Below are 10,346 nucleotides of genomic sequence, written 5' to 3'. Positions count from 1 at the left end.
TATGAGGCCGCGCCGTTTCGGCGGCCTCCGAGCGTGTCCACGTTAGCCTCGTGAAGCTGATCCATTCGATGTAATTTGTGCGATTTAGATAAACTCATTCTCCTTTCTCTAAGGTTGGGAGTGCTCATTCAGTGCAAGTTGATGTACTGCGTCAGGCTGGTCTGCAAGTTGATGTCATCCTTCCTCCAAACTTTGAAAGCTATGTGAGCTTGTGCATTGATGGTGCTGCCACCTTCCTCCAAACTTTGAAAGCGACGTGAGCTTGTACATTGATGGTGCTGCCACCAAGCCAGTGAAATTTGGTGTCCTTGGTAGAACCGTTCTCAAGGGAGGACACAACATTTAATGAATATGCACTATTGCATATAGGTATCCATTTTCTCACCCGTCTGTTCATCTCTGTAACTTTCCTTGACGTCTAGTGCGTTGCCTGGCTATAAAAGCATGGGCTGTCTTCTTTTCATCACACCCCTCCCTTCAGTGCACCCTCTCCCGCAATCTTGATATAGTGCACGTTTGAGCCACTAGAATTCTTGGCAGCTGCAAAGATCTTTTGGTCTAGCTAAACGGTGCGTTTCTTAACATAGCATGCTATACAGCCATATATAGTTCGAACCGGCAATATCCTAGATAAGTGACATATTCTAGAGAAGTGATTTGTGTAGACAACTGATGAGATATAATAAAGGTCCTACTATAGTTTTGGAGAAATAAAATTTGTATAATTACCGTGCTAAAAGGGGTTATGAATAATTATGAGATGGAGTAAGAACGTGCGTTTTGGGGGCCTCTATAGAGAGCTCACGTGTTTTTTTGTAACTATGTACTATTTACCGTTGTTTAATACATTCCGTTGCTAATTATGTATTTTATTTGACTTGCCTTGCTCTACGATTTGCTTTGGTTACCTTTTATTTGTGCCCTTCTTCTTGACGTCCTTTTTAGCAGGTAGGTCTTGCAGCCTTCTGACACAAGTATAGAAAGGCCATATGGATGTTGCTTCTTCGTCTAAACAGACAAGGAAAAGACGGCGCTGTAAAGAAGCAGCTACCTGCACATCAGGTGTGCTGGTACCGTCATGTTGTTTCATCTTTTCCCTTGCTATACGTAGGTGTTCGTGCAGTACACATGCACCGAACAAAATATTATGCGTTGAGATCACAGGAAATTAATAATGGGCACCCCAAAATAGGAATAATAAATTAAAGAGCAATGTTTACCACCTTTTCGAATAGAATTTTTTGAGGGTAGAATTTTGGGGAAAAAGTTTAGCAGATACAGAGCTGAAATTGTATACGGGTGCTCCTGGAAGGTGATAGGGCAGTGGCGGGCCCCATTAAATACAAGGGGACTCAACTGGATGCCATGATTTTTTACCAACAAATTTATGTATACAGTATATCCTATGTATTTGATTGGAGAAAACAAAAATTATACAACAATACAGGCTTCTGGTGTTCCAGTCTGTACTTTGGCCCAAAAAATCTAGCAGCCCACCTCCCCCCGCCGGCCCACACAGGCTCAAGTAGCCCAAAAAACGTGCTCCTGGCCAGCCTCCAGCCCAACCGATCCCCACCAACGCCGCCTTGCCGCAACTAGTGCCCAGCCGGCCCGGTCGTCTTGTCCCTGGAGCAGCAGCGCTGCCGGCACAGCGGGCAGCGCCCGGCCGTTCGGCTCGACGAGGGTGTCCGGCGGAGGCCGAGCGAACGCTAGGCCTACAGGAGCCCCGTCTACGCGGCGGCTGATGGCAGCTGAGCGGCAAGCTTCAAGCGTCCCAGCGCATACGCGCTAGGCCTGCATGCTGCAGGGGCTCTGCGTCTTCGTCTTCGTAGGGCCGAGCGGCGAGCGGCCACCGTGCGCTAGCCGCTAAGGCCGCACCGCCGCTGGGGTTCCGCACCTCCGCGGTACCCAGCGGTAGCCAAGCTGTGAACCGCGAGCGAGGAATTGCGTCTCGGTGGAGGTACTAATTTGTTGGTTCCGATTTGACTCCTGGTGGCCTGTTCGTCATGTATTATGGAGCACTAGCGATAAGAGGTACCTAATAGGTACTAAAAGTATACAGCTGCCTACTTCGATTGGAATATTAGTGACGAGATTGCAAAGCCTCCTATTTTAATTACTTTAGTTTGATCATTGCGTTTGATCCAACTTAGATAACTCATTATGTTCCTCTTATATTATTAGCCCATTTGCACTAATTGATGTTATACTCACTTATAGATGCCAGGTACCAGGATTTAAGCCATGAATTTTTTTTTACCCTTGTGAGAATTTGAATACCATGTTCGAAATCCTGAGGCTGGCCCTGTAATAGGGAAGATTGGGGATAATGATGTCCGCCAGATAATGGAAATGGACTTAGCGATCCCGCACAGAGAACCTGTTTGGCCTCCTAGCAAGGAGTTTTTTTCCCCTGCAAGGAACGAATTATGCAAGGAATAATTTTACAAACACAAATACCAGTATGCGTGGGATCCATGCAGGTTGCCTGCACTTGTTTGGTGATTATGGAAACACGAAAAGGCTGCCCATGGACTTTTGCTCTTTCCATTCTCATGCCCCAAGAGTATAGTTTTGATTTTATTGACCAGATAGTTATGCTAGATTTTTTCTTCCCTTCTTCATCAGTGGCAACTGCTGAGGGCACAGTTCGTGGGAGGCAGGTTCGCCGAAGATCCACAAGACAGGGAAAGAAAGAAGGTGAACTGAATGATTCTTTGTGTCCACTTTATAGGTTCCCCTATTTATTAGTGAACGCTGGTTTTGATTCGTGGTGCAGGAAAGTGTCTGGCCCAGGCGGAAAATCAAGGTGCGAATATTTAGCCTAGATTATTTTATTAGAGGCACTCATAAAAGAACCATTTGAGTGATCGTTTGTGTGGCTTACCTATTCTCCTGATGGCTGTACAGTGAACCTTACACCTGGGATTTCATACTACGGCCCTCCTGCGCACGCGTACCAGTACTGCGGCGCGCAGTTCTGGCACCAAGAGCGCGTGAAAAGGTCCTACTCAGGTGAAGGAGGTTGTATTCGTTTCCATCTTTGTTGTCGTGGAGGTAAAGTTGTCTTGCCGTTTCAAAGGGATCCTCCTCAGTTCCTGGCTGGGTTGTTGGATCCACACGGTGATGTTTTGTCTAAATACTTCATTAAGTCCATAAGATCATACAATTCAATGTTCGCTTTCACATCACTTGGTGCCAAAATTGATACTGGTATAAATAAGGAACCTGGGCCATATGTGTTCAAAATTATTGGTCAGGTCCATCATCGGATTGGTTCTTTGCTACCGGATGAGGGTAAACCCCCAGTGTATGCACAACTGTATATTTTTTACACTGAAAATGAGATTCAGAATCGAATGTCAATTTTTGATAGGGACAGGGAGTGCGATAAAGATAATGGAGTTGATAAAAAAATTGTTGAAGGCTTGGTACGGATGTTCGACGAGTCGAATGAGCTGGTAAAATCATTTAGGGCAGCTAGGGACCTTTTGGGAGGAAGCCAAGTCCAACCTTTATGCCTTAGGCTCCTGCACGATAGGTCAAAAGAAGCACCTCAGTATAGTGCACCAGCAGGATCTGAGATAGCTGGTTTAATAGTAGGGGATTTCTCCGAAGATAAGAAGAGTTCTGACGTAATCATTCAGGATAGAGGTGGTGGGCTTAGAAGAATCAGCAATCTTCATGCAAACTATATGGCCTTACAGTACCCAATCCTGTTCCCTTATGGGGAGCAAGGGTTCAAGTTAGGAATTAAATATAACCGTTCAGGAACTTTGCGTGTTGGAGTTAGGGGTGAGGTTACCATGCTTGAATATTATGCTTTCCGATTACAGCAACGTAGATGCGAGGCTACAACGCTAATACGCGGTGGCCGGCTATTTCAGCAGTACATTGTTGATGCTTATGCATCTGTAGAGGAGAACAGGCTTAGATACATTGTAAAAAATAACAAAAATCTAAGGTCTGAGGTGTACAAGGGTATTGAGGATGCTCTGCTTAAGGGTGATGTGGATGGAAACAATGTTGGGGAAAAGGTTATTTTGCCTGCTAGCTTCACTGGGAGTAAAAGATACATGATACAAAACTATCAGGATGCAATGGCAATCTGTCGATTTTATGGGCCCCCAGACATGTTTATTACTTTTACCTGCAATCCAAAGTGGCAGGAAATAGCTGACGCTCTTGCATTTATTCCAGGGCAGAGGCCTGACGCTAGACCTGACATAGTTAGCCGAGTCTTCAAATTAAAGGTCGACGAGCTTGTTTCTGAGTTGAAGAAAGGCACTTACTTTGGGAAGGCGCAAGCAGGTATGAATATCAGTTTTTTGGCACATATATTTTGTTGTGCTTTGCAATTAAATACTCCATTATCTGTCGTACGCCAATGCGGTATTTTCCGCCTCTGGTAAGGAACCGCCCAATATGGATTACTCGGATGAAGACCCTAGAAGGTTGTGAATTAAGAGAAGATAACCCAACTGTAGTGTTCATGGCAAGGTACTTGCTCACCTTAGATGAGGAATATGATAAAGAAGCAACCAAGCTCAAGGAGTGCAACCACAGGGCAGAAGAAGCTGAGAAGCAGATCAGGAAACTTCGTGTGCAGCTTGCTGAGTCTAAGGCCCAAGTGACCATATCTGAAAGTCGTGAGATCGCTGCAATTGAAGCCTTAAAGCAAGCCGATGACCGCCATGCACAAGAATTAAAAGATGCCTACCTAGTCACTCGGGTGAAAAGAAGGGCTCTCATATTGGATGGCAAAGAGTGTGATGTGCTAGATGGAATCCCAATTGTAGCCATGGATAACGCCAAAAAGAAGTTTGGTGAGACCCCGCCAGCACCTCCGCCTACAGAGGTCTATGAGGAGGCTTCGGACCTGGAGCCTACCAAGGAAGAAGTCCTCCAGCAAAATCAGCCACCGGCAGAGAGCAAAGTTGGTCCTCCTCTCATCCCATTAGAAGGCCCTTCATCCTTAGATGAATGATCTAGCTAGGCACTCGAAGATCCAAGGGAATGAAGCTACTGTCCGAATTTAGAATTCTAGATTTAGTTTTAGCTAGCTCCTTTACACTAAGGGAAGTGAAAATTACTTCACTTTGTGTAAACCCTCGTGTAAGGGATATGTGCCCCCATGTAGTACAAGATCTTTCTGCCTATAATGTAATAACCTCACACCTACTTCATGCTTAATGGATAACCGTTATGACAGTTGATGCTTTCGTGTATTATACGGGTTAGCCAAACCTACCGCATTCCAACATAGCTTCAGATAATACACACACGACCTTTAGGGTTTTGTGGTATACCAATTGGTCACCCGCAGTGAAGCGCGGGCATCAGTGGCTAGTATAAGTATTTCAAGTGGATAATTCTGTAAGTAGGAAATGGGAGGCAAAGCTGCATTCGCTAATATTTGTTGGATTGATCTATTGGGAGATGTGACGGCAACTTTGTTGTACGGGTAGTTTTGCTCCAGTTACTCATAGGTTGGGCATGAAGTGACGCAAAGTTACAGGCAATGCCTATCCATGTCAAAAGCACCGTGGTGAATAGATGGAGCAAAATGAGTTGATTTGCGTCTCACGGGCTCACGGCCACATGGGGAGCAATCAGTTGAAGACATGGCCTGTCGGGCTGGGCATTCGGGAGGCGGTTTCTATAGAAGTTCGGTTCCTTAAAAATAGGAACCGATCGGTTCTTTTCCTAAGCAAGAACAGAGGAAGTTCGGTTTCGGGAAGTTCGGTTTGGTTTCGGTACTAACCGAGTTGCAATGGAGGAAACTGTCGTCGCTTGGGGGAAGCTGCTGTCGCCGTCGCGCGAGCTCGCCGGTCGTCGTCGCGCGCGCTTGCTGACCGCCGTTGCCGTCGCGCAGGCCCACCAGCCGCCATCGCCCTCGCGCGTCGCCGGCCGCCGTCGCCCTCGACCCGCTGACGCAGCCTGAGCGCTGCCGACGCCGCCCTGCCTCCGCGTCCGCGGACGTCCGGGCGCTAGGAGCTGCGAGCTGCAGAGGGGGCGGTGGGGTGGGGACGTCGGGTCGCCGGCCGCCGTAGGAGAGGAAGGCAGGAGGCGGCGAGGTGAGGAGGGGGACGGATCCGAGCACAGGAGGCGGGACGCCGGCTGGCGATGGGGGTTGGGGGCGGCGGGCTCGTTTGGCGAGGAGCCGGGGACGCGAGGTGAGGGCCGAGTCGCCGAGTCGGTTTATGTCGGGGTGAGTGGCGGCGGCTGGGAAGAAGGTTGAAGGAGGGATGAGGTTAGGGTTTCTATTTGGGCCAGTTTAGATTGGGCCTAGATGGGCTAAAATTTCGGTTCTTTCGGAACCGAGCTCAAGAACCGAAAATACCTGTAAACTTTGGTTCCTCACATCTTGGAACCGAACAGAAACCGAACTTTTTCGGTTCCGGTTCTCAATAAGTTCGGTTCGGTCCTCGATTCTTGGTTTATTTTGCCCAGCCCGAATGGCCTGCGATTGGAGAGAGTGAAAGTTTGACAAGCCTGGAGAGTTGACCCCAAGCGAACCCTTTTTTTTCCATCTTCTTTCCAGTGCCCTTTTCTGTTAAGCTAAAACGACGAGTAGTTAGACAACTAGCGCGAACAAAAATGCACACATTTAATCCGACAGACGTCCGGGCAAACAAAACCAGTGTGTATCTGTTTAATTGGCTTGGATTGATGAGTATCTGTACGGCTGTATCTCCATTCCCCAACTTTTACTCTCATGAAAATGCAGGACGCAGGAGTGAAAAGATTCTGAACTCTGAAGTACAGTGCTGACTGCCGATCGCTTTCAGAACCTGGAGAAAAGAAAGACGTTTTCCTCCGTTCGGGTGATCCGTCTTTTCGTTCCCACGCCCCCGGGGGCCCGGGTGGTTGCTGTAATTGTTTCTTTTTTTGATCTGGCTACCACCTGCCTGCCACTGCCAACTTCATCTTCCTGTATCACGTCATCTAACTTGCAAGGGGACAACAAACGGATTTCTTCATGTCGTAGAAAGACAAACCAAGGAGCTCTTGGATCAGATAAGATAAATAATGCACTTTTTACAAAACAAAAAGAAAAAAAAAACAATCCAATCCTCCAGGGAAAAGGGCTTCTTATTAGCCGCAAAACAGGGGATGGACAGCTCACATTTATTTTTAAGGAGGCAAGGGTGGCCATCATGAACATCATTTGACAAGAATGTTGATTTGAAGACTGAAGAGCTAGGGGCCACTACCACTCGGTGGTATTCCCTTCTCCGGCGGTGGGAAGCACTCGGTCCGGACTGGAGGCGGAGATGTTTTTATTTTTATTTTTATTTTTATATTATTTATTTTTTTATTTTTCAAAAAATATATACCACAAAAAACAATTTGCAGATCTGGCCTCCTGTCGCCAATTCAACTGGCGGTAAGAGCATACCGCCAGATGAACCGGCGATAGGGGTACTATAGTGATGTTAACGCCGATTTATCTGGCGAAATATTTTTTGACCTGAGCAGCTCATTTTAAAAAAATCATAACTAATTTATATCAACTCGGATGGAGATAAACTTTATATGAAAATTGTAGATCTCGATGAGATCTACAACTTTGTAGTTCAAACTTTTTTCATTTGGAGCCATCTTGATGCTCAACTAATCAATAAATGATCCAGATCTAAAATTTATTTTTGGATCTGAAGCTTGTGACAATTATTTGAGCACCAAGATGGTTTCGAATGAAATAATTTTGAACTACAAAGTTATAGATATTGTTGATTTCTATAATTTTTATATAAAGTTTATCTCCATACAAGTTCATATAAATTAATTATGATTTTTTGAAGGTAGTCCAGTGTTCAGACCAAAATTTAAATTTTAGATCTGAAATTTGTGTCGATTATTTGTGCACCAAGATGACTCCAAATGAAAAAATTTTGAACTACAAAGTAGTAGATCTCGTCGAGTTCTACAATTTTCATATAAAGTTTATCTCCATCCGAGTTCATATAAATTAATTATGATTTTTTTAAAATGAGCTATCTAGGTCAAAAGATATTTCACCGGATGCGGCGGCATGCCCTAACTGCCAGTTGAACTGGCCACATGAGGCCAAATCTGCAAAAAAAATCACAGTATATATTTTTGAAAAATCGAAAAATAAATAATATAAAAATAAAAAAACTCGGAGGCGGAGTGGGTGGGACCAGGGTTAACGTATCCGACCGGTGACCGGTAACCGCCGGCCTCCGGTTCCGGTATACCGGTCCGGTTTGGCCGGTTACCGGTCGGAACCGGTGGAATTCAAATTTGAATTCAAACTTCCCCGTTCAACCGGTTCCGACCGGTATACCGGTCGGTTTGGCCGGTATACCGGGCGGTTTGGATGGTAACCGGCCGGTTTGACTGGTAACTGGACAAATTCAAAAAAATTTCTTTTTTTTGTTTAAATTCAAATACCCACAAAGTATACTAAATAAATGTTTGTACAACATATTTTAGTCTAAATGAACCCTCCAACCCTTTTTTATACTACTTTTACATTGTATTTGTATATTTTCGTATGCACGTTTTTTTTATTTAAATTATAAATTCCGCAAACCATACTAAATGAACGAATTTTTGAGAAAATTTAACACCATTAGATTCTTTGCACCTTGAAATATTTTTAGGAATTTTTTGAGAATTTTTCATTTTTTTGAATTCAAATTTAAATTTTGAATTTGGACCGGTTTCATACTGGACCGAACCAGAACCGGTCCGGACCGGTTTGACCGATAACCGGTCGAACCGGAACCGGTCCGGACCGGTTTGACCGGTCAAACCGAACCGGTTACCGACGGTTCGGTTAACCGTGGGACTGGCGGGAACGAGAGTTCCGGGCCATCATGCATGCGCACAGCGGGACGCGGAATCTCCGAACGGCCCGCCGGGGCCCACGTGGCGGAGAAAAGCCAAAACTCAAGGGGGGAGCATCTCCGGGCCCACCCACGCGTCAAAACCTGTCTCTCCACCTTTCCTCTCTGTATACAACATTTAAGAAAAAGAAGAATGAAAAAAATGAAGTTTGAATTGTTTGTTTTTTCTTTTGCGAAAGGGGCTAGAAGCCCAGATTATATCGATAAGAACAACCTTACACCCCTGGTAGGTTTGCAACTTAGACCCTGGAGAATTAAGAAATTACAACTAGCTCCATTCACATTACTTCTCCAGAAGCAAACTCTTACAAAGAAGACCCTACAGAACATCAAATTTTGAAACAAACTCCATTGGGTCGTCTTCCTCCTCAGCTCAATCAGGCGCCGTCTCTTATCCGACCGCCAATCTGCGAACCAGTTCATCCGGCCTCCAATCTCTCCCATCCAGATCATTGAGCGGACACCAAACAATGGTAAGCTGCAAGATTTCCTTGGTAGAAGACCATCAGCCGTCGGCTCGAAGATCTGGCCCCACAACCTCCCCTGGACCACCTCCCAGACGAACAAACCGGAGAGCAGATGCAGCCGCACAGACAAAAAACAAAGCAGCCCAAGAACCGGAATCCATGAACGCCACCATCCAAGAAACCAAGGAGACAAACATTGAGTTCCCACAAAGCATCCCCCTCTGGCGCACATCGGTCGTCATCCCTGGCCTCCCAGCGAGGCAAAGAACTGGCACCGCCGACGAAGTCGACGACCCAGGAAGCAAGACCCCAAGGGGTAGCAGAAACTTCCTCCCTATCGCATAAGAGAATAAGGAACCAAATCTCATTCGATCTTGCCCGGAGACGACACCGCCGTCGTCGACGAAGAAACGAAGAGGAACAAAATAATCCCCAGGGAAGACGGAATCGCCTCGGAGGACCAAAAGCTTGATTCGGCCACCGTCAGTGCCGAAACCAAGCAAGCAAAAGCTCCACGCAGCTGCCACGCCAGAGCCGACGCCGGATGCACCGCCATCATCACCGGAGAAGAGCTGGAAGCACTTTATTTGCCGGACCGGTGGCAGCGCCACCACCGGAACCTAAGCTCCTCCGCCATCGACGGCGAAAAGCAAACCCTAACCTACTAGACTGTACACGCCAGCAGCTACAAACTACCACGACCGTCGATCCGCCCCGCCCCACACGCGCTCCGGTGCCGGAGAGGCCACCGGAGGGTGGGGAGCGGACGGATCGACGCCGGAACCGGCGTCGCCTCTGTTTCGCCTCTCTAGAACTGTAGAAAGGGGAAAACGAGGGCACACAAAACTGATTTCGTCCTCACGGCTTAAAGTTTGAATTGTTTGTTGAAAATAATCTCCAAGAAATGGGAGCATTTGAAATGAATTCGTCGAGTGTGCGAACACCAGGAGAGTCATTACTCATTAGAGGAGAAAACAATAGGCAGAGTGGCTAGCGGCGT

This window comes from Panicum virgatum, chromosome 6N (assembly GCF_016808335.1).
Source record: "Panicum virgatum strain AP13 chromosome 6N, P.virgatum_v5, whole genome shotgun sequence".
NCBI classification, from domain to species: Eukaryota; Viridiplantae; Streptophyta; class Magnoliopsida; order Poales; family Poaceae; genus Panicum; species Panicum virgatum.
The sequence above is the reverse complement of the archived record's forward strand: the minus strand, read 5'-3'. Positions refer to the sequence as shown.